This window comes from Hyla sarda, chromosome 6 (assembly GCF_029499605.1).
Source record: "Hyla sarda isolate aHylSar1 chromosome 6, aHylSar1.hap1, whole genome shotgun sequence".
Classification (NCBI taxonomy): Eukaryota; Metazoa; Chordata; class Amphibia; order Anura; family Hylidae; genus Hyla; species Hyla sarda.
In genome coordinates, this window is record NC_079194.1 from 252,328,066 (window position 1) to 252,351,325 (window position 23,260).

The following is a 23,260-nucleotide window of genomic DNA, read 5'->3' on the forward strand; positions in this document are numbered from 1 at the left end:
GACGCACAGGGACGTTCATGCGCAGGGACGTCCCTGTGTGTCGTTGTCAAGGCAACGTCACTAGTCCAGGGCCGGCCCAGAAAGAGAAGAGGGCCTCCCGGTGAAGATGGACAGCCCGGAACGACTAACCCTCCCCACCGGACGGTCCCTGCAGCATAGATGGCCCGGACCAGCTCACCCTTCCTTCCCACCGAGGGGAGGTGAGTAGAAAACTAAAGGGGGGTCTGGATGATGACGAAGGCCCGGCAGTGGTCTTCAACCTGCGGACCTCCAAATGTTGCAAAACTACAACTCCCAGCATGCCCGGACAGCCATCGGCTGTCCGGGCATGCTAGGAGTTGTAGTTTTGCAACATCTGGAGGTCCGCAGGTCGAAGACTACTGAGAAGGGATTGACAGGCGGACAGTTCACTCGAGTTTAAGCCGAGGGGGGTGTTTTCTGCAAGAAAAATCGTGCTGAAAAACTTGGCTTATACTCGAGTATATACGGTAGGAGTCAGAAGGGGACAATTTTATACATATTTTGTTAAAAAATTGTACAATAATAGAAAAGCATGCAAAGATGACTATTGTATTTTCCAATTTCTAATTCTTTTGTTTTTCTGAACATTTTATGGTAAAATGAAAGGTGTCATTACAAAGTACAACTGGTTGTGCAAAAAACAAGCCCTCATATGGGTTTGCTGCACCGTGCTCAAGGCAGAAAATTTTGCCACAGAAATTTAAAAAGTGTACCTGTCAACAAAAACTTTATATAACGTAGATAATACCATTGTATATATTTGTAAAATACATTGTGTAAATAATGTGGACATCTTTGTCCCTGCAGCTATTGCCTGTGTGTCTCTATGAGGAGTCCAAATACAGAAAGTGAGGGTGGACAAGCAGGGCTCTGTACAGTGAGGACAAGCAGGGCTCTGTACACTGAGGACAAACAGGGCTCTGTACACTGAGGACAAGCAGGGCTCTGTACACTGAGGACAAGCAGGGCTCTGTACACTGAGGACAAACAGGGCTCTGCACAATGAGGACAAGCAGGGCTCTGTACACTGAGGACAAGCAGGGCTCTGTACACTGAGGACAAGCAGGGCTCTGTACACTGAGGACAAGCAGGGCTCCGTGCAGTGAGGACAAGCAGGGCTCCGTACACTGAGGACAAGCAGGGCTCCGTACACTGAGGACAAGCAGGGCTCCGTACACTGAGGACAAGCAGGGCTCCGTACACTGAGGACAAGCAGGGCTCAGTACACTGAGGACAAGCAGGGCTCCGTACACTGAGGACAAGCAGGGCTCCGTACACTGAGGACAAGCAGGGCTCCGTACACTGAGGACAAGCAGGGCTCCGTACACTGAGGACAAGCAGGGCTCCGTACACTGAGGACAAGCAGGGCTCCGTACACTGAGGACAAGCAGGGCTCCGTACACTGAGGACAAGCAGGGCTCCGTACACTGAGGACAAGCAGGGCTCCGTACACTGAGGACAAGCAGGGCTCCGTACACTGAGGACAAGCAGGGCTCCGTACACTGAGGCTCTGTGACATGCTCCTGGCTCACATGATTGACAAGCCAGGACTCTGCACAGAGCCCTGCTTGTCCTGCCCTCACTTCTCATAGAGGCACACAGATAATAGCTGCAGGGACAGCATTTTGTCACCCATAAATATACACATTTTTTAACCAATGTATATTACAAACATACATATAATGGTATTATCTACATTATATAAAAAGTTTTTGTTGTCGACAGGTACACTTTAAATTCCGTACTCTGCTGAAACAATCAACATGTTTATTTTTTCAGAGGAATCCGCTCACACACGCATTGCTGTGTATGGAGATGGCACCGGTCAGAGCGGGTCATATCAGCCAGCTGGCATACGGAATGTCTTTTCTGGGTGGGTATTTCACCGAGTGAATGAGGACGAGCAGTCTATAAACATGGCTGTCATCTTCTAATAACAGCGCCACACCTGTACACTGCATGCAGAAACAACCTATAGGCATGTGGGCTGGCGTTTCTGGATAAGCGCAGCCACTTCAATCTAAACCCGTACAATCCCCTTAATTTTGTCTTGACAGACCATGTTTACGCTGGCACCAAATATCAGGAAACACTGAATTTCTTAATCCATTGCCTCATCATTCTATTTAGTTTCCTTCGTATAACCCCACGCTTACCAAGCAGTTCTGGCCTGTTTAGTTACTGAACTTATTGGGCACGCGATGACAATGTATGACGGATGGGCTTTCATCTCCTATTGCAGTAAACAGAACCCTTATGTTGGCTAGTGCCAAATGGTCTTAGGGTATGTGTACAAACAGGCAGTGTTTGTGCCAAATAAAAGGCCTGTCATGTGTAAGGTAATTCAGGAAGCCAGAACAAATCATGTGTTTAAAGGGGTTATTCAGGAGAGGAAAAAAAAAAAAAACTAATATGTGTATATATATATATATATATATATATATATATATATATGTATATATCAACTGGCTCCAGAATGTTAAACAGATTTGTAAATTACTTCTATTAAAAATCTCAATCCTTTCAGTACTTATGAGCTGCTAAAGTTGAGTTGTTCTTTTCTGTCTAAGTGCTCTCTGATGACACCTGTCTCGAGAACTTTCCAGAGTAGAAGCAAATCCCCATAGCAAACCTCTTCTACTCTGTGCAGTTCCCGAGACAAGGAGAGATGTCAGCAGAGAGCACTGTTGCCAGACAGAAAAGAACAACTCAACTTCAGCAGCTGATAATTATTGGAAGGATTAAGATTTATTTTATTTTTTTAAATCTGTTTGACTTTCTGGAGCCAGTTGATATAAAAATAAAAAAAAGTTTTTGCTGGATAACCCCTTTAAGAGAGAAGGCCATTGTTAAAAGTTATTAATGTAACCAGGACGACCACGTATTACCGGGGCAGGTGTGTACTGATAACTTATGCCCACATCTGCCAGGCACCATCTGTCTGTGTTTGCTTTCACGCTTTGGGTCAGTGTTTCCCAACCAGGGTGCTTCCAGCTGTTGTAAAACTACAACTCCCAGCATGCCCGGACAGCCTTTGGCTGTCCGGGCATGCTGGGAGTTGTAGTTTTACAACAGCTGGAGGCACCCTGGTTGGGAAACACTGCTCTAGGCGATAGTTTGAACTGTATTTTTGTTTGTCCATCCAATGCCGAGATGGCAGAATGCATATATCCTAGCCACTGGAATAATGACTACACAGGGTGGGATGCTGAATATTGTTATAACTATAAATGGCCCGTCAATCTTTTTTGATTCTTACCATATAGGGAAAAATGATTTATATAAAAAAAAAAAAAAAACCTTCACTCAGCAATGCAAAGGTTAACCTAATTGTTCTAGGTACACAGCTAAGGGTGGCTATTTTCCAATAGGTGGTCCCTGGGCATTGCCACAATATGGACGATACTTTTTCAAGATTTTTTGGCTAGGAGACCACAATAACAGTTGCTTGTCAATGAAGTCAGCGTTTCCTTACAAAAGAAAGTATCACGAACGACTCGCAACTATTTTTGTTGATCATAATGCTAGCTGTCATGGGGGATCAGAGCTTGTGAGTAGAGATGAGCGAACTTACAGTAAATCCGATTCGTCGCGAACTTCTCAGCTCGGCGGTTGCTGACTTTTCCTGCATAAATTAGTTCAGCTTTCAGGTGCTCCGCTGGGCTGGAAAAGGTGGATACAGTCCTAAGAAAGAGTCTCCTAGGACTGTATCCACCTTTTCCAGCCCACGGGAGCACCTGAAAGCTGAACTAATTTATGCAGGAAAAGTCAGCAACCGCCGAGCCGAGAAGTTCGTGACGAATCGAATTTACTGTAAGTTCGCTCATCTCTACCTGTGAGTTTAGAATTAAAGGGGATTGTCCGGAGACATTTTTATATGCTTAAGTGCTCAGGCAAAGCTACACAGAAATAAAAGGTGAACTTGCCCGCCCCATTCCGACACAGCCCAGTCCCACCCCACAGCACTTCCTAGTCTCGACATCATGAGGTGGCGATTCCATGAACTGATTCTGAAGCTAGGAGAGCAGGCAGCACCAGAGAACACAACAAGAAAGGTATTAAAGGAGTAGTCCAGTCCTAAATAAAACTTAGCCCCTATCCTAAGGATAGGGGATAAGTTTTAGATTGCAGGGGGCCCGACTGCTGGAGCCCCCTGCGATCTCCTGGACGGGGCACTGGCAGCCCGCATGAAGGTGTATTGACCACCACACGAAGCGGCGGCTGACCTGCCCCCTCAATACAACTCTATTGCAGAGCCGGAACGCTGCCTTTGCCAATCTCCGGCTCTGTCATAGCACATGCCCCCTTTCCGCAGGCTGTCATGGCTCCGTACAGGAGATCGCAGGGGGCTCCAGCGGTCGGACCCCCCGCGATCTGAAACTTATCACCTATTCTTAAGACTGGACATTCATTTTTCAGGACTGGACAACTACTCTACAAGAACGCCAGAAAAAATTTACTTAGTAAAGTAGCTGATCGCAGGGGGTCCAACTGCTGGGACCCCCCCACAATGTACAGGATGGGACCCTGGCTCTGAGAGTGAGGAGCACATGTGGTCTACAGGTCTTTTCAGCACTTTCATAGAAATGAATAGAGCAAGTGCCGTCTGCAGCAGCGCTCCTCACTGATCACCGGGTCCCTTTTTCGCGGGGTGTCCCAGTGTTCTGACTCCCTGCTATCAGCTACTTATCCCCTATCCTGTGGATAGGTGTTAAGTACATTTTTCCTGGATTTCTCCTTCAAATTTAAATCATATAAACCATAAGTGAGCTCCATGTGCAAAAGTCTATGACCTACTTAGAGCACCAGATGGTATTAAAGGGGTACTCCGGTGCCAAGACATCTTATCCCCTATACAAAGGATAGGGGATAAGATGCCTGACCGTGGGGGGTCCCACCGCTGGGGACCCCCGGGATCTTCCCCGCCGCACCCCGTTAGAATCAGCCCCTGGAGCGTGCTCACTCCGGGTCTGATTACTAGCGATCACAGGGACAGAGGATAGTGACATCACGGCTCCGCCCCTGTGTGACGTCGTGGCTTCGCCCCCTCAATACAAGCCTATGGCCCCTCCAGCTATCACACCCCCTCCATAGGCTTGCATTGAGGGGGCGGAGCCGTGATGTCACTATGCTCCGTCCCTGTGATCGCTAGTAATCAGACCCGGAGTGAGCACGCTCCGGGGGCTGATTCTAACAGGGTGCGGTTTGGAAGATCACGGGGGTCCCCAGAGGCGGGACCCCCACGATTAGGCATCTTATCCCCTATCCTTTGGATAGGGGATAAGATGTCTTAGCGCCGGAGTACCCCTTTAAGACTATAAGCAGTCCTTTCACAAGAACCAGTCTTGTTTGACCAGCACAATGGGGGATATTTACCAAAACCCATGGAAAAGTTGCCCATAGCAACCAGATTGCTTTTATTTTTAACAAGAACTCTGCAAAATGAAAGAAGCGATCTGATTGGTTGCTATGGGCAACTTCCTCTGCAGTTGTTAATAAACCTCCCCAAATATCTTGAGGGAACAGCGTAAAGTGGTTGCTACTTCATACTACATCTACAGTCCGGGCCTCCCACTAAAAAAAGGCGACAGTCCTGGGCCTCCCACTAAAAAAAGGCGACAGTCCTGGGCCTCCCACTAAAAAAAGGCGACAGTCCTGGGCCTCCCACTAAAAAAAGGCGACAGTCCTGGGCCTCCCACTAAAAAAAGGCGACAGTCCTGGGCCTCCCACTAAAAAAAGGCGACAGTCCTGGGCCTCCCACTAAAAAAAGGCGACAGTCCTGGGCCTCCCACTAAAAAAAGGCGACAGTCCTGGGCCTCCCACTAAAAAAAGGCGACAGTCCTGGGCCTCCCACTAAAAAGGCGACAGTCCTGACCTCAACCCCACCACACACCTTTGGTTGAACTAGAACAGAGATTGTGGGGACATTTATCAGATTTACTGTGTATATTTGTCAGTGAAATGTCGCAATCACGACAAATAGTACGACGTTTTGATGTACACTGGCCTAAACGATCTCAGAACAGATGTTTTACACATAAATGTGTATGAGCCCCATATTAGTCACATGCCCTGCACTATTTAATACATTTGGTGCCTATACACTACAACTACACCATCAAAACCTGTGTATAACATCAGGGTACCTACACCGACTGATAAGTGTCCCCCTGTGAGCCCAGCATCAGTGTCTGACCTCTTCTTCTGGATAAATTGTCATCTATTACCACAGACATTCCAAAATCTTTTAGAAAGTCTTCCCAGTGAAAGTTGTTATAACTGAAAGAAGCTGACTTAATATTAATGCCAATGGATTTAGAATCCTAAGAACTCTTATAGATGTCTTAAAGGGGTACTCCGCCCCTAGACATCTTATCCCCTATCCAAGAGGATAGGGGATAAGATGTCTAATCACGGCACTGGGGACCCCCGCAATCTTTGCCGCAGCACCTCAGATATCCAGTACACGGAGCGAACATCCCTCCGTGCCGGATGACTGGCAATGCAGGGCGGAGTCTCATGACATCACAGCCACGCCCCCTCAATGCAAGCCTATGGGAGCAGGCATGACAGTAATGCCAAAAGCCTCCAGCACTGCACCCGACTCTATACAAACACCGGGTGCAGCAGGAAGATTGTGGGGGTCCCCAGCCTTTGGATAGGGGCTAAGATGTCTAGGGGCAGAGTACCCCTTTAAATCCTCGGTCCACTTAGTGTATAGTGTTGGGTGCAGTTCCCTAAAGCAGTATGGAGTGGTAAGAGAAGGCGGCTATAAAGGTTGAGTACAGTGAAGTAAAGCAAGTATATTTTCTCCTACGAGTGCTACACATTTCAGGTGACAAGACTTCCGTGTAGAGTTCACGTAATAAAGATGAATTACTTCTTTATCCATGTCAAAGCCATAGTCAAGAAAACCACCAAGGATAAATAAAGATAGATTTTATTTTATGTGCCAGGAGTTCTAGTCAAAGAGGCCAAATCCCATGTCCTCATCTGATTCCTCAGACTCTTCCTTCTTTTCTTCTTTCTTCTCTTCAGCTGAAATACATTGGTAACATTAAGCAATCACATGTATCAAGAATGACAAAGTCTCATCCCGTTTACCAATGACCTGACAGATGCACAGCTACTGTACTGCCAGCTACACAATAGATCAGTTTTTCCCAAGCAGGGTGCCTCTGGCTGTTGCAAAACTACAACTCCCAGCATGCCCGGACAGCCTTTGGCTGTCCGGGCATGCTGGGAGTTGTAGTTTTGCAACAGCTGGAGGTTCCCTGGTTGGGAAACATTGCAATAGATCGTGGAGTTGGTCACCACTGAGGACCTCAATGTGATACCAGTCCAGTCAACATGTGAGTTATTAATACTGATATTACACAAGAACATGACTGCTGAAGAAGAAACATGCCCTTTTGGGTTATAGCATCTGTAGTATTGCCAATAAAAGTATCCCAGCCGACTCTGGTTGTCTCATTTTTCCCAGAATACGGTTTTCTGACCGGACCTAGAACCGTGGTATACCACGGTTTTAGGTCCGGTCAGAAAACTGTATACGGGGCAAAAATGAGACAACCGGAGTCAGCGTATGACTCCGGTCGGCTCATTGAAATGAATGGGGTTCGGGCCGGATCCGGCTGGGATACAGGAGCGGCCGGTTTTCGCCCCTCCCAACCGGATGCAGCAACCGTACACTACAAACGTAGTGTGAAAGCACCCCAAGGCTGGCTTCAAACCACGATTTGACCTTCCGATGCACAGATATGACTTCGGAAGCTCAAGTCGCCCGAAATCGTATCTGAGCATGGATAGGTACGGACAGATACAGAGCCATTAATTATTATGGGGCTGCGGACCCGATCAGCTAGGGACTACGATCTGATTTATGACAGACTATAAATCGTGGTCTGCCACAATTTTCAGTCAGTGTCAAAAATCTGACATGCTGAGAAAATGACCAGATCGTAGTCACTAGCTGATTACAATGGGGTCCACAGCCCCATAATAGTTAATGGATCTGTCCATACCTATCCATGCACAGATACGATTTCGGGCGACTTGAGCTTCAGAAATCATATCTGTGCATCAGAAGGTCAAATCGTGGTGTGAATTCAGCCTAATCTAAACCAACGGGACACTAACAGAATAGAGCTGCAAATTTGGTGACTATTGAACAGAAACCCCTATACTACATTATTCCAGGAAAAATATTTTTTTTATATATCAACTGGCTCCAGAAAGTTAAACAGATTTGTAAATTACTTCTATTAAAAAAATCTTAATCCTTCCAATAATTATCAGCTGCTGAAGTTGACTTGTTCTTTTCTGTCTGACAACAGTGCTCTCAGCTGACATCTCTGCTTGTCTCGGGAACTGCACAGAGTAATAGGTTTGCTATGGGGATTTGCTTCTACTTTGGACAGTTCCCGAGACACGTTCAGAGAGCAGATAGATAGAAAAACACAACTCAAATTCCGCAGCTAAAAAGTACTGAAAGGATTAAGATTTATTAATAGAAGTTATTTACAATCTGTTTAACTTTCTGGAGCCAGTTGATATAATTTTTTTACCTGGATAACCCCTTTAATAGTGGCAAAAAAGAATGAGCATATGGCAGAAATGACAACCAGCAGCATGCGTACATCTCTGTATGGAACATGTGCGTACATATGATTTGTAAAATCTCATCTACATCTTACACGGCTGGGGATTTTACACGGCTGTACAAACTTGCAGTGTGAATTTGGCCTTGTGGCAGCATTACAGATGCTCTACTCCAATGAAGATATTGGGAGAGAGAAGAAAAGACAGGGGGTGCTCCCTGGTATCGTATATCAAAAAGGTGTGCACCCTCCACCACACCTAAGTGATATACTGACCTTAAAAAAAAAAAAAAGTTACACGTTGGTGCGGTAAGGAAAGTTAAGTAGATTTTGGCTGCCGCACTGACCGGTATCAGATTCCAGGAAGGAAATCGATTTGGACAAGCGAACATACAAGCAAAGAACGGTCTTGGAGGAGCTGCTGAAAACTTGAACACAAATGAAGGACTCAGGCCAGCACAGGACAACGTACAATTTATTGATTACAGTAGGGACAACGCGTTTCGGCACAGACTAGTGCCTTCCTCAGGTCCACCAAGATTTCCCCAGAGAGTTCTCATGCTGTGTTGGGGTACTGGTCCAGAGATCCTGTGAGTTAGCTGTGCCTCAGTGGTCTCTGAGGAAGACACTAGTCTGTGCAGAAATGCGTCGTCCCTACTGTAATCAATAAATTGTACGTTGTCCTGTGGTGGCCTGAGTCCTTCATTTGCGTTCAAGTTTTCAGCAGCACCTCCAAGACCGTTTTTTGCTTGTATGTTCGCTTGTCCAATGAAGTTTATCCTGTGGCCCTCTAGCTGTTGTAAAACTAGTACTCTTGGTGTGTCCCGAAAACTGGAGGCAGGCTGAGGGTTGTCATTTTTTTTTTTTTAAGTCAGGAAAGCCAAAAGTTGGATAAACCTGAACTAAACTAAAAGCCTTGGCAACATTTCACTCACTTGTGCTTTTTAGTGAAAACCATTTATTAACACTAAACACATACTGTCCATAGGGCACTCACCAGTCAATCTTCTCTGCTTCAGTGTGATCATTAGAAGATCATCAATAATACAGGTACAAGACAGACAACATCTGCTCTGAGCCCAGAACAGCACCCCTGCACCAGATGTCAGTCTCATACCTGTATTATTGATGTTCTGCCAGTCAATTCACACTGAAGCAGAGAAGACTGACTGGTGAGTGCCCCGTTTATTCTAATCTATGGACAGTGCGTGTTTCATGGTTATCTATCAGTGGCAGTGAGCACCACCTGTATGTTTCAGTGGGAGGAAGTCTGGGATTTAGGAGTCGCCTGGTTGAAGGATCAGGCATAGCAGTGACCAGCTAATTCTTGCTGGATGGACTAGTAACAATATATTCCTCATACTTCCCAGGCCAGGAATTAAGAGTAAAGCTCACCGAGTAGGATCATGAGGCATTTATAGGCAACCCTCAGACTATAGCACAAGATAAGGACAGAGGGCAGTAAAACATCGCTGACTGTTTCCCTTTAAGGGGTTTTCCAGAATTTTCTTTTTCAGCCTTTGAGCTCAGGTTACTTCGATTAGGTGCATTCACACCAAGTTTTTGCAATACAGTTCCGGTATACGTTTTCAATGTGAAAACCGTATGGAACCGTATTGAAAACCGAATGCCAAAAGATGAATCAGGTTTAGTACGTTTTGCATCCTGTACGGTTTTGTCAGTTTTTTTCTCCCCTTACCCAAAACCTTAGCCTACCACTGTTTTTGGTCCGGGTGAAAAACTATTACACCGTATGTTTTTTTTAAACATGGGAGTCAATGGGAACCGTACAGAACTGTATGTGCGTACGGTTCCATCCAGTTTTCACCATACGGTTTTTGACTTTGTACAGTTTTTTTCTTTGACTTTGTACAATTTTAAACAAGTGAAACTTTATTCATAAAAAAACAGATGCAACTGGACATTTTTTTTAAACGTATACGGGTTAAAATTTGTACACACGTTTCGATACAGTTTAGTCCGGTTTTGAAGAATCAGTTTTTCATCAAAAACCTGATACGGGAACTGTATTGCAAAAACGTGGTGTGATTTCACCCTTATCTACGTGTGCAGCATTGTCCCTTTTTCATACAAGGGACCCACATCTGAAGTGCAAGTCTTTTTACTGTCTGACCTTTCCTAGCATTCCATGTGGCCAGAGACAATATGTCATAAGTCACAAGGTCTCCAGGGTTGGGCGACTATGTAGTATTGGGTTTTATTTATTTGCACTGTCTTTCCCAGCATTTGCCATCTCCTTCCCTGGTCAGCCAGTGCCCCTACACTATTAGACCAGTGATCACTAACTTTGGCTCTATAGATGTTTCAAAATGACAACTCCCTTTGACAGCAGAGGAGCAATTCTACAGCAGCTAGGAGGGGCACAGATTGGGAAGCATTTCATTAGATTGTTAACCACTTATGTAACAATTATGGCCAGATTGTGTTTAATAGAAATACTGTTTGTGAGATAAGAGGAACTGCACCCCCTACTGGTTTCCTTCAGAATTTGTTTCTATTTTCTAGTAACTTCACTTCAAGTTATACTAAGAATGGTAAACAAAAACATGTTACATGGGAGACTGGTAGTCGTGGTATAAAAAAAAATGTGTATCCAGAAAAACATGCAGTGTGAGCTTGAGTAACACCCTGGTAGAGCTATTCTAGGAGATTTCACAATTTGGCCACAAGTTATGTATCAAGGTGCAACTAGATCAGCATTTCCCAACCAGGGTGCCTTCAGCTGTTGCAAAACTACAACTACCAGCATGCCAGGACAGCCGAAGGCTGTCCGGGCATGCTGGGAGTTGTAGTTTTGCAACAACTGGAGGCACCCTGGTTGGGAAACACTGAAGTAGACACTGGCCAAGGTTTATCAACCAAAACACTGGTTTTGCACACAGCAACTAATAACACATCAGCTTTCACTTTAGCAGAGCTTGTTAAGATATAAGCTGAGCTGTGATTGGTTGCACCAGAGTTTGTTTCAGACAGATTTATCAATCTGGGCCAATATTTATTGCATGATTGTGTCACACACTTCCACTACTGATTTGATGGACTATCCACATTTATCATCAGAGAGGTCGACATTTTTCAAACCCCCTAAAGTGGTGGTCACCAAGGTATGGTTCTCCAGCCACTGAAAAACTACAACTCCCAGCACACTGGTCGCTGTAGTTTTGCAAGAGCTGGAGAGGTTGGCGACCACCGCTTGTGACTCGCTAAAACAAAAACATGTCCTGCTGATCTTCTGTGAGAGGTATATAACCTGACATGTATTTGCACAGTAGGATTAGGAGAATATTTTATCAGTGTTTTCTGTAGGTGATTACCTGGTGCAGCAGCAGCTGCAGGTGCAGCGGTTCCAGCAGAGACCACAGCAACAGCGCCTCCAGCAGGCATACTTGCCAGCTTGGTGTTACCTACAAAACAGAAACCCTTTTTTAATTTCCAAGACCTAAAATAATTATACAATAATGATATGATACCAATGCCTAGTTTGAGTCTTAACATGGGAAGAGAGAGTGATCTATCATCTTTAGGCTGGGTTCACACATTCTGATCAATATTTTTTAGCCAAAACCAGGTGCTGTGAAAGAAACCAAATTTTTTTTTATATACTGTATTTTTCGCCCTATAGGATGCACCGGCGTATAAGACGCACCCAATTTATAGGTGCAAAATCTAAAAAAAATAAAGATTTTGAACCCAATAGTGGTCTTCAACCTGCAGACCTCCAGATGTTACAAAACTACAACTCCCAGCATGCCCGGACAGCCGTTGGCTGTCCGGGCATGCTGAGAGTGGTAGTTTTGCAACATCTGGAGGTCCGCAGATTGAAGACCACTGCATAGGAGGTAATACTCACCTGTCCCCGCCGCTCCGGACCCGTCACCGCTGCCCTGGATGTCGCTCCGGAACGTCTCTGCTGCCGGCCGGGTATCCTCGCTCTCCGTCGCCGCCATCACGTCGTTACGCACGCCGACGCACGTAGGTACGCGACAACGAGGAAGGAGAGCGCCGGCCATACAGGGGATACAGGGTCCCTCCCGGTGTCCTGTAAGCACTAACCCGGCTTTTCGGGACCGCCGCGGTGAAATCGCGGCGGTACCGAACAGCTCGACTGAACAGCCGGGTTACTGTCACTTTCCCTTCAGACGCGGCGGTCAGCTTTGATCGCCGCGTCTGAAGGGTTAATACAGGGCATCCCCGCGATTGGTGATGTCCTGTATTAGCCGCGGGTCCCGGCCGTTGATGGCCGCCGCAATAGGGGTGTATTCACCGTATAAGACGCACCGAGTTTTGGGGAAGAAAAAGTGCGTCTTATACGGCAAAAAATACGGTGTGTATATATATATATATATATATATATATATATATATTTGTTTTTTCCAATCCCATTACCCATTAGTTTTGTTTGACCACCTGGTTTTAGATAAAAATATCAAAATGTGTGAACCCAGCCTAAAGAATCTATAAATATATATATTTTTTTATATACACACACACATACATACGCACACTAACCAAAATACTGTCCCTGATTTACTATTGTAAACCCGACCTGTTTTGTCGGGTTGTGTGCCAGAACGTGTCGCATTGTGCCACAAATTGTTTACTTAAAAAAATGTATTTACCTACAAACTTTACTAAGGTTTCCACAGAAAATGTGGTGTATTTGAGCTCTTGAAAACCCCACAGCTCAGAGCATGAGCACAAGAGTGGTGCTATTTTACAGCAACTTATGAGCCAACCTGGGTTAACTCCAGCAGCCTAGTAAGATAAACAGCAGTGATGAAGGCTTCATAGAAAATGTAAGCAGCATTAAAAATTTATTTCAGTAATTGAATAGGAATCAATATGGCTAAAAACGTCAGATAAAACAGGTATAAAGGTATACAATAGAACCTCTATATTCTCTAATAGCATATGATGCCCCCCATTAGAAACACAGATTACCGGAGTGCTTCATACATACCCTTTCCCCAAGTTAAGTGTGTAAATGGATCTGGACATAAGTGTCCCCATGTGTCCTGAAATAAACCAAGTCCACACGCATGTACCGCTCATTTCCACAGAAAGCTGACGACATTTGCTCGTCTTTCTAAGAGCCCAAGGGACACTCTGGAAACATTTTTCAGGACAGCAGAACAGGAAGTTCCCCTGGTCAAGCTCTATTCTAAAAACTTAAGACACCCAAATGTAGATCTCTCATGTGACAGCGGGTGATAAACACTATTAGGCCCCTTTCACACTACAGGTGTCATCCTGTCAAACAAACCTCCATTATTACTCCCGGCAAAAATTCCTTTGAACGACTGCCCAAAATTCCCATTCATGTCAATGGGATTTTTTTGACCATCCTTTTGCACCAGGAATTTGTTTTTTTTTACTAATGTCCGTTATTTTTGCCAGGACAAAAGACAGTGTGCACAATGGTGAAAAAACGGCCCTTAAAATTTAACATTGAAGTCTATTGGAAACTTTTTTTTTTTTACTTCTGTTATTGTCCGTTTTCTCAACATCCTTTTTTGTACTGCACATGCTCAGTACAGCTTTACAAAAAAAGGGTTAAAAACCTGATTTAAAAAAAAACCGGATGTAACTGGTAACGGATGATAACTGATGAACATCAGGTTTTTTTAAAAAAACAATATTAAAAATAAAGGACGATGGTCATCAGTGATCACCTGTTCTTGCATCCATTTTTTTAACCCATTCGTTATTGTAAAATAACAGCAGGATGATACCCATAGTGTGAAAGGGGCCTTACCAGTTAGTAAACTTCCTCTTCCTAAGACTGGGTCACTACCATACCCTGTAGCTTTTATCACTCATACGACCTAAAAAGTAGTTTTTCATTTTGCTCATTTGTTTAGGCTGGATTGGCGTCAAATGCCATCAGTTACACAGAGAGACACTAGTGCTGATCGGTGCTCTAAAGTGCCATGAGAAGGCCCAATATACAGGGTGATCAGGCTGAATGATCACTGGATTGTTCGTGCAGCCATATTCATTCTTCATTACATGTCATTTACATTTTATTTAACAGGATTATTAGAATATATGTATATATACATACATGATAAACAAGATGTCTAGAGAGGCTTGTACAATGAGAGTATACAAAACTCATTTCAAGAAAAAGCTTCTCTAAGTTAATCTGGTCCACAAGCGAAACCCAGCAGGTACAGAACCAACCTCCAGGTATTAGGATGGACCGGTGACCTATAGCAGATGAGAACCTCTAATATGATGGTGCCAGAGTAGAATGCCACATAGTTCTATGCTTTCTCCAAAGCCCTTCATTCTTAGATGACATTTTATGAAGGGTTGGTTTTCCCATTGTAATAAACATTTGATCAATCTGCGCCCCCATTGATTATGTAGAACTAATCGAAAGAGATGGTTCCAGCTCCCAGGGAAAATAAAGTAAAACTTAGCGTTTAATAGTGCATGTTAAAAATCGGGCTAAAAGGAAAGAGACATGTCACTAAAATACTGAGGTAAACCTGAAGAGTTTCATGCCTAAGCTCTTAAAGGGGTACTCCACTGTTCCAAACGCTGGAGCCGGCGCCAGGAGCTTGTGACGTCAAGCCCCGCCCCTCAATGCAAGTCTATGGGAGGGGGTGTGACAGCCATTACGCCCCCTCCCATAGACTTGCATTGAGGGGTGTGACGTCATGAGGGGGCGGGGCTATGACGTCACAAGCTCCCGCCTCCAGCGTTTGGAACAATTTGTTCCAAACGCTGAGCAGTAGAGTACCCCTTTAATCATGGCCCAATGATTATACTTTAACGTGGCAGTCCTCTGCAGCAGAGCCATGAGGACAAGAGGTTTAACCACAGCAGCGGGCACAGGTAAAACTAAAAGAATAAACTGAGAAAGCCAACACTATGGGCATCTGCACACATCCATCATATATGCACCTTTAAAAGGACACACATGGTTTGGCTGAATAAAACAAGAAAACAATTAAACCCTTCAAAGATGCCATCTTACCCTGGGCGATCACATCATCGATTTTCTTGCCTTTAAGTTCACTGATGACCTAGTAAGAGAAAAGAACCATTACAGCAAAGCTCTTGTTACAGAAACCAATCTCTATATCTGCCGTCATTATCCAATCAGCAATGGCCGTCTATGGCCATGTTTCCCAACCAGGGTGCCTCCAGCTGTTGCAAACCTACAACTCCCAGCATGCCTGGACAGCCTTCGGATGTTCCAGAATTGTTACGATCCTGTAACATTTTTCAACTGGCTCCGGAAAGTTAAAAACAGATTTGTAAATTACTTCTATTAAAAAATCTTCATCCTTCCAATAGTTATTAGCTTCTGAAGTTTTCTGTCTAACTGCTCAATGATGATGTCACGTCCCGTGAGCTGTGCATGATGGGAGAATATCCCCATAGGAACTGCACAGCTCCCGTGACGTGAGTCATCAGAGAGCAGTTAGACAAAACAACTCCACTTCAGAAGCTAATAACTATTGGAAGGATTAAGATTTTTTTTTTAATAGAAGTAATTTACAAATCTGTAACTTTTCAGAGCCAGTTGATATATAAAAAAAGTTTTGGCCTGGAATACCCCTTTACTAAATGTAACTAACAGTCTAGTATAGTTAAACTAGTTTAGAACAGATTATAAACCCCCTGAATATAACAAAAAGGGTAAAACCTCAGTAGTGCGAGTGACTGCCAACCTCAGAGCAAAAAGATTTTTTATTAAATGAAAACTGTCAGCTTTCTCCCCCCGCACTAACCTGGTAGTGCGGGGGACACAGATCAGTTTGATGCCTACCGTGTCCAGATCCGCTGCACCGTTCGGCCCTAATCTTCTACTTTTGGAATATGCTAATGAGGTGCTAACTGGCACTCTGACATCAGTGCCGCCAGCCGCAGCGCAGCCCATCAATATTCCTCCCCTCTCTATTACAGAGCGGGGAGAGGTGCAGGGAGGGGAGGAATATTGATGAGCTGCGCTGCGGCCGGCGGCACTGATGTCAGAGTGCCAGTCAGTACCTCATTAGCATATCCCGAAAATAGAAGATTAGGGCCGAACGGCGTGGCGGATTCGGGCCCAGCCAGTACTGCTGGTTAGAGCGGGGGAGAAAGCGGACAGTTTTCCTTTAAGATTCTCTCTATATTACACTCCAAATAAGACTTATAAAGTTGCAGACCTTCCCAACTCACAATGATTTATCTTTATAGGAGAAGTTCACATGGTAGATTTGTTATAACTAAACCTGTAACACTTGTGAATGGGAATGTTCCGAAAGAATGTACAAACTTTGTGAATAGGAAAGTTCTGTTACTTTCACACTGCCGTTGCACCCTGTCCAGTGGTTAAAGGGGTATTCCAGGAATGTTTCTTATTTGACTGTTACAGGAGCTGTAAAGTTAGTGTAGTACATAATATAGTGTCTGTACCTGTGTGTGATGGTGGTCTCACAATTCTTATGTGATTTTCACCCCAATATTTATTTTTAACATCATACAAAATGGTTCATGTCTCGGGATTTCCCAGGTTGCATTGCGTAGAGACCTGACATTACTAGTCAGGTGACCAGAGGGAGTCTGTCCGGCTTCAATGGGTGGAGCAAGCGCTGGGTGGGAGAGAGTTTATTTAGCAAAAGCTGTAGGCACCCTGATTAGGAAACACTGGTGTACTGCACTGAAGGGATCACAGGTGTGTTTCAATGGGTGGGGTGGCTGATGTGTGGGAGGGAGGAAAGTGACCTCATACTACAAACTATGGAATGTGTAGTTTAGAGAACGATATTCAACAGGAAATACCCAGTTCTGGCAGGTATGTACTGCTAAAATCACCTTATGGCGGATGACCCCTTTAAGCTTTCTTTTTGCTTTTGCCTTTAACAGCCTATCTGGACTGGGCACAACGGGTCCCGATGGATCCCATTATAGTCAATGGGATCCGTCGGGCAGCCATTTTGAAGCTGGAGAAAAAGACAGCACAAGCATTTTTTTTCTCCAGCTATTCTCCCCGGGTTTCCTGACGGGTGTCACACTGCCATGTCCTAACAGCAGTGTGAAAGAATCCTAAATTTCTGCAAACTCCAGAACCCAAATATATAATGGCATTTTTACTTGACTGATACTGTGCTAAGGCCTTTCCAAGTAGAAGCAGTGTCGATACCTTCTCTGCACGCTCCTTGTCCAATTCAATTCCCACGCTGTCCAGGATCTTCTTCAGGTCATTGATGGAGGGGTTATCAGTACCGCCAAGTACGGCCAAGAGATATGAAGCTACGTAACGCATTCTGTAAGAAAGATGGAGGATTAGAGCGGAGCACATAGTCCCCTTATTCTAACAGATGTAAAAACCGTTTACAGATTACAGCAATGTTATCCCCCTCTGGGCTTCCTGTATTATCACTAGTGCAGGCGAGTGGTGTCGCTCATGACTAGCAGGACCCAGCTATCACTATTCTGATCACATCCCTGCACCAGATTGTATATGGAACACTTTGGACTCCGGGCTGATACATTGTAGTACAGAAGTTTGTGCTGTATTTAGATCTGTATTGCCCAGATACAACTGTATCAAAAGCTCAGTAGTGATCTAAACCAGAGGATTCCCACAGAGAATGTAACTCTTTGGGAGTTTGGGACATTTAGTGTGATATTTCCTACTCCTATATGAAGGGGATGTATGCATAGACTCCTCACTGACACAATGGGATTATCCCAGCCTGAGTGACATTTCCATCACCCCAGCTGCTGGTAAGGAGACTGGTTCCTTGACCCTTCACAATGGCACCAGGCAGTATATCATGTATGGCCATTTCATATTAGTGCAATGTGGCTGCAACAACGGCAGCAATAACGGATGTCAGAGAATCCCATTCAAGTGAATGGGATCCTCTGTGCCCGATATGACTCCTGTTAGGCTCAGTTACAAATACGGACGTTAATGTGTGAAACTGGCCTAAAAGTGTTTGCTCAGATGAAGTCTGTGCAGATTTGGATGCAGAATCCACTGTGATTTTGGCATGAAACAACACTACCCCCCTTTTAAAAAGGTGTTAACATTCTTGTTTTTTCCTCCTCGCCTTCGAAGAGAACTTATTTTTACATCCATAAACTCATATGAGGCTTGTTTTCTGCGCTTCGTATTGACACCTTTCATTTTACCATAAAATGAATGTCACAACCTTAATTTGTTGGGGGGAAATTAATTTAAAAAAAAACCCCACAATTTTTGCAGTTTTAGGGGAGGGGTTTGGTTTTTACGCTGTGCCCTTTGTTATGACATGTTCTCTTAAATCTGTAAGTCAATGCAATTAGAATGATTTACAGTTTTTTTTTAACCCCTTAAGGACGCAGGACGTAAATGTACGTCCTGGTGAGGTGGTACTTAACGCACCAGGACGTACATTTACGTCCTAAGCATAACCGCGGGCATCGGAGCGATGCCCGTGTCATGCGCGGCTGATCCCGGCTGCTGATCGCAGCCAGGGACCCGCCGGCAATGGCCGACGCCCGCGATCTCGCGGGCGTCCGCCATTAACCCCTCAGGTGCCGGGATCAATACAGATCCCGGCATCTGCGGCAGTGCGCGATTAAAATGAACGATCGGATCGCCCGCAGCGCTGCTGCGGGGATCCGATCATTCATAACGCCGCACGGAGGTCCCCTCTCCTTCCTCCGTGCGGCTCCTGCTCTGGTCTGTGATCGAGCAGACCAGAGCAGGAGATGACCGATAATACTGATCTGTTCTATGTCCTATACATAGAACAGATCAGTATTAGCAATCATGGTATTGCTATGAATAGTCCCCTATGGGGACTATTCAAGTGTAAAAAAAAAAAAATGTAAAAAAATGTAAAAGTAAAAAAAAAGTGAAAAATCCCCTCCCCCAATAAAAAAGTAAAACGTCCGGTTTTCCTATTTTACCCCCAAAAAGCGTAAAAAACATTTTTTATAGACATATTTGGTATCGCCGCGTGCGTAAATGTCCGAACTATTAAAATAAAATGTTAATGATCCCGTACGGTGAACGGCGTGAACGAAAAAAAATTTAAAAAGTCCAAAATTCCTACTTTTTTAATACATTTTATTAAAAAAAAAATTATAAAAAATGTATTAAGTTTTTTATATACAAATGTGGTATCAAAAAAAAGTACAGATCATGGCGCAAAAAATGAGCCCCCATACCGCCGCTTATACGGAAAAATAAAAAAGTTATAGGTCATCAAAATAAAGGGATTATAAACGTACTAATTTGGTTAAAAAGTTTGTGATTTTTTTTAAGCGCAACAATAATAGAAAAGTATATAATAATGGGTATCATTTTAATCGTATTGACCCTCAGAATAAAGAACACATGTCATTTTTACCAGAAATTGTACGGCGTGAAAACAAAACCTTCCAAAATTAGCAAAATTGCGTTTTTCGTTTTAATTTCCCCACAAAAATAGTGTTTTTTGGTTGCGCCATACATTTTATGATATAATGAGTGATGTCATTACAAAGGACAACTGGTCGCGCAAAAAACAAGCCCTCATACTAGTCTGTGGATGAAAATATAAAAGAGTTATGATTTTTAGAAGGCGAGGAGGAAAAAATGAAAACGTAAAAATTTAATTGTCTGAGTCCTTAAGGCCAAAATGGGCTGAGTCCTTAAGGGGTTTAACTAATTTATACAGTTTTACTACGGTATAATCAGGAGTTTTAATTGGTACCATTTTGTTTTAATGGGACTTTTTGAACGCTTTTTATTTTTTACATTTACCATCCCAAGTCATAAACCTTATATTAATAGTTTGCACAATCATGCATGTAGCAATGCAAATATTTATTTTAATGTATTTTTTATTTGGTAAAATGGGGGGGGGGGGGGGGGGGGGGGGGAGAAGATTTTTTTGTTTGGCGAGGGGCTCATTTTTATTAGTTATTTTACACTTTAGGATAGAGGATAAGTTGTTCACCACTGGACTACTCCTTTAAATCTTAGCTTAAAAATGCTGTTAGGTGTAAACAGACATTGGGCAGGGGTGGGTCACAGCAGCTGCGCACCCCACCTCTATACGGTCAGGATGACACATCTCACCCAATGTACTGTACTAGTGTTTCCCAAAGAGCACGTCCCCACCTTTAGCAAAACTACAACTCCCAGCATGCCCGGAGTTGTAGTTTTGCAACAGCCAGAGGCACCCTGGTTGGGAAACACTGTCCTACAGACTGACTAGAGCTACAGGGGGCGCTGTCTATACTCAAGTTCTCTTAGGGACCAATCCTATAAAGTATGTGACCCCCCCCCCCCCTTGAAGTATTCTGGATAGGTTCTGACTAGATGGGAAGCACCAGACGCCACACTGCATTATATATCTGATGTAGCAGAGCGGAGTCCGCGACGTGACCACTACAGCTCAGCTCCCCCGGTGTCCAGCACATCCAACCGCTGTCACACCGACCAAGGAGGGGGGTGCCGCCACTTCTAGTGACCGACCAAGGAGGGGTGCCGCCACTTCTAGTGACCGACCAAGGAGGGGGGTGCCGCCACTTCTAGTGACCGACCAAGGAGGGGGGTGCCGCCACTTCTAGTGACCGACCAAGGAGGGGGGTGCCGCGACTTCTAGTGACCGACCAAGGAGGGGGGTGCCGCCACTTCTAGTGACCGACCAAGGAGGGGGGTGCCGCCACTTCTAGTGACCGACCAAGGAGGGGGGTGCCGCCACTTCTAGTGACCGACCAAGGAGGGGGGTGCCGCCACTTCTAGTGACCGACCAAGGAGGGGGGTGCCGCCACTTCTAGTGACCGACCAAGGAGGGGGGTGCCGCCACTTCTAGTGACCGACCAAGGAGGGGGGTGCCGCCACTTCTAGTGACCGACCAAGGAGGGGGGTGCCGCCACTTCTAGTGACCGACCAAGGAGGGGGGTGCCGCCACTTCTAGTGACCGACCAAGGAGGGGGGTGCCGCCACTTCTAGTGACCGACCAAGGAGGGGGTGCCGCCACTTCTAGTGACCGACCAAGGAGGGGGTGCCGCCACTTCTAGTGACCGACCAAGGAGGGGGGTGCCGCCACTTCTAGTGACCGACCAAGGAGGGGGGTGCCGCCACTTCTAGTGACCGACCAAGGAGGGGGGTGCCGCCACTTCTAGTGACCGACCAAGGAGGGGGGTGCCGCCACTTCTAGTGACCGACCAAGGAGGGGGTGCCGCGACTTCTAGTGACCGACCAAGGAGGGGGTGCCGCGACTTCTAGTGACCGACCAAGGAGGGGGGTGCCGCGACTTCTAGCGACCGACCAAGGAGGGGGTGCCGCGACTTCTAGCGACCGACCAAGGAGGGGGTGCCGCGACTTCTAGTGACCGACCAAGGAGGGGGTGCCGCGACTTCTAGTGACCGACCAAGGAGGGGAGTGCCGCGACTTCTAGCGACCGACCAAGGAGGGGGTGCCGCGACTTCTAGTGACCGACCAAGGAGGGGGGTGCCGCCACTTCTAGTGACCGACCAAGGAGGGGGGTGCCGCCACTTCTAGTGACCGACCAAGGAGGGGGGTGCCGCCACTTCTAGTGACCGACCAAGGAGGGGGGTGCCGCCACTTCTAGTGACCGACCAAGGAGGGGGGTGCCGCCACTTCTAGTGACCGACCAAGGAGGGGGGTGCCGCCACTTCTAGTGACCGACCAAGGAGGGGGTGCCGCGACTTCTAGTGACCGACCAAGGAGGGGGTGCCGCGACTTCTAGTGACCGACCAAGGAGGGGGGTGCCGCGACTTCTAGCGACCGACCAAGGAGGGGGTGCCGCGACTTCTAGTGACCGACCAAGGAGGGGGGTGCCGCGACTTCTAGTGACCGACCAAGGAGGGGGGTGCCGCCACTTCTAGTGACCGACCAAGGAGGGGGGTGCCGCGACTTCTAGTGACCGACCAAGGAGGGGGGTGCCGCGACTTCTAGTGACCGACCAAGGAGGGGGGTGCCGCCACTTCTAGTGACCGACCAAGGAGGGGGGTGCCGCCACTTCTAGTGACCGACCAAGGAGGGGGTGCCGCCACTTCTAGTGACCGACCAAGGAGGGGGTGCCGCGACTTCTAGTGACCGACCAAGGAGGGGGTGCCGCGACTTCTAGTGACCGACCAAGGAGGGGGGTGCCGCGACTTCTAGTGACCGACCAAGGAGGGGGTGCCGCGACTTCTAGCGACCGACCAAGGAGGGGGGTGCCGCGACTTCTAGCGACCGACCAAGGAGGGGGGTGCCGCCACTTCTAGTGACCGACCAAGGAGGGGGGTGCCGCCACTTCTAGTGACCGACCAAGGAGGGGGGTGCCGCGACTTCTAGTGACCGACCAAGGAGGGGGGTGCCGCGACTTCTAGTGACCGACCAAGGAGGGGCCCGGAGGATATATTTATTATGTACGCGGGAGCCGCACGTTACCAGCCCCCACACCCCCGGGGACGACCCCCGCCGCACACTTACTTCACTGGTCACTTTCTAGCACTTATGCCGGAGAGAGATGGAGCTCCACGCGTGCTTTCTCTACGGAAGCCGGGGGAAAAAGGCCGAATACGGGGCGGGGCCAGACACAGGAAGATCCTGCGGAGAGATGCATCATGGGAATCAGCGCCATCTTGGTACGCGCTAAATTCCGCGCAGGCGCAGAGTGGCCTTGTTT

The 23,260-nt window shown here is 46.2% G+C and overlaps 1 long non-coding RNA gene, 1 other non-coding gene and 1 pseudogene across 2 annotated transcripts; 1 reads left to right on the forward strand and 2 right to left on the reverse strand.

The window, feature by feature from the left end:
- Positions 1 to 77: 77 nt before the first annotated feature.
- Positions 78 to 6,950, forward strand: LOC130276925 (uncharacterized). Its single transcript, XR_008845297.1, has 3 exons — positions 78 to 200; positions 1,801 to 1,894; positions 6,857 to 6,950. It is a non-coding gene; the product is annotated as an uncharacterized LOC130276925 (long non-coding RNA).
- LOC130276923 (60S acidic ribosomal protein P2-like) lies at positions 6,946 to 23,230 on the reverse strand (annotated as a pseudogene).
- Positions 14,717 to 14,847, reverse strand: LOC130277830 (small nucleolar RNA SNORA52). Its single transcript, XR_008845595.1, has one exon. It is a non-coding gene; the product is annotated as a small nucleolar RNA SNORA52 (small nucleolar RNA).
- Positions 23,231 to 23,260: the final 30 nt, after the last annotated feature.